General features: G+C 54.3%; 1 protein-coding gene across 4 annotated transcripts in view; it reads right to left on the minus strand.

Annotated features, from left to right (window-relative positions):
* The window catches only part of Crtc1 (CREB regulated transcription coactivator 1), a 60,261-nt gene that overhangs the window by 40,409 nt on the left and 18,562 nt on the right, over positions 1-1,290 (minus strand). The gene's annotated exons all lie outside the window — the stretch shown is intronic.

The raw sequence follows: 1,290 nt of genomic DNA on the forward strand, positions 1-1,290 counted from the left end.
TGTGTGTGTGTGTGTGTGTGTGTGTGTGTGTGTGTGAGTGTGCCTCTGTGTGGAGGACAAATGTCAGCCTGGAGTTTAATTCCTCAAGAGACATCTACCTCGTTTTGGGGAAAAAGCATTTCTCACAAGCATGGAGGCAAGAGCCCACGCTAACCTTGAATTCATAATTCTCCTGCCTCCACTTCCTGAGCGCTGGCTGGTGTGACAGGTGTCCATTATTATGCCAGATAGCAGGGTTTTTTTCCCCTTTGTTTCCTTTTGGGGTACTGGCATGGACCACACGAGGACATGGGCAGTGGGGCTGAGAGGAAGCTGGGCAGCCTCTCTGAAGGTGCAGAATTTTCTAGAAGGTCTCTGCGGAGGTCGCTGGGGCATAGGAGGGCCCAGCCATGGCCAGACTGAGCAGAAAGAGGCAGTTGGGCATCAGCTGAGGATGGGACTACAGACTTGTCCAGGAAAAATTATGGGCTGAGCCTCCTCCCTGACAGGCTCCAACTCTAGAACTCACTGCAGAAGGGAGCAGAGCAGAGCTGCTGGCAGCTCAAACGAGCCTTTCTATGTGGTCACGGGCTGGCCAGGTGTGGACAGGTCGGCCAGGGCTGCTCCTCTAGCATTGCCCACCAAGTTGTGAGGTGGTGTGTGCCTACAATAGCCACAGGACCACACAGCTTTCTGCATCCCCTCCTGGATCTTTATCTATCGTTTCTACATTTGTTTACTTGTTTAGTGGGGTTGGCATGGGCGGTCAGAGGAGAACACGGTGGAGTCACCTGTGACCCTGGAGACAGTGCTCAGGTTTGCGGGTTTGGTGGCAGGAGCCTTTACTGGCTGCACCATCTTGCCAGGCCCCTATTCTGTTCCCCTTTTAAGACGGGGTCTGTCACTGGCCTAGGGGTCCCTGGTTAGAGTAAGTGTGTGGGGCAGAAAGCTCCTGGGAGCCTGCTGTCCCTGCTTCCCTCTGCTGGGATCACACGCGTGCCATCTTGCTTGACCTGGTGCCATGCAGCTTCCTGAGTGCTGGGATGGGAAGCACGCCCGACCTGTCCTCTTGCTCTGGGACTCTGACAATCTGTGACACATACTGTGAGCTTCCATTCCACAAACGGCCTTCCGGCAGGGAATACCTCACAGGCTCTGTTCTCTCCTTCCAGAGTTCCAGTCAAGGCATGGAGCTGCCTACAGGACAGAGACAGGCTGTGCCATACTCTCCAAGGTTGTGCCTTGGAGTTTTGGCACTCAGAACTAACTCTCTCTCTCTCTCTCTCTCTCTCTCTCTCTCTCTCTCTCTCT

The sequence above is a fragment of the Mus pahari genome, chromosome 19 (assembly GCF_900095145.1).
Source record: "Mus pahari chromosome 19, PAHARI_EIJ_v1.1, whole genome shotgun sequence".
NCBI classification, from domain to species: Eukaryota; Metazoa; Chordata; class Mammalia; order Rodentia; family Muridae; genus Mus; species Mus pahari.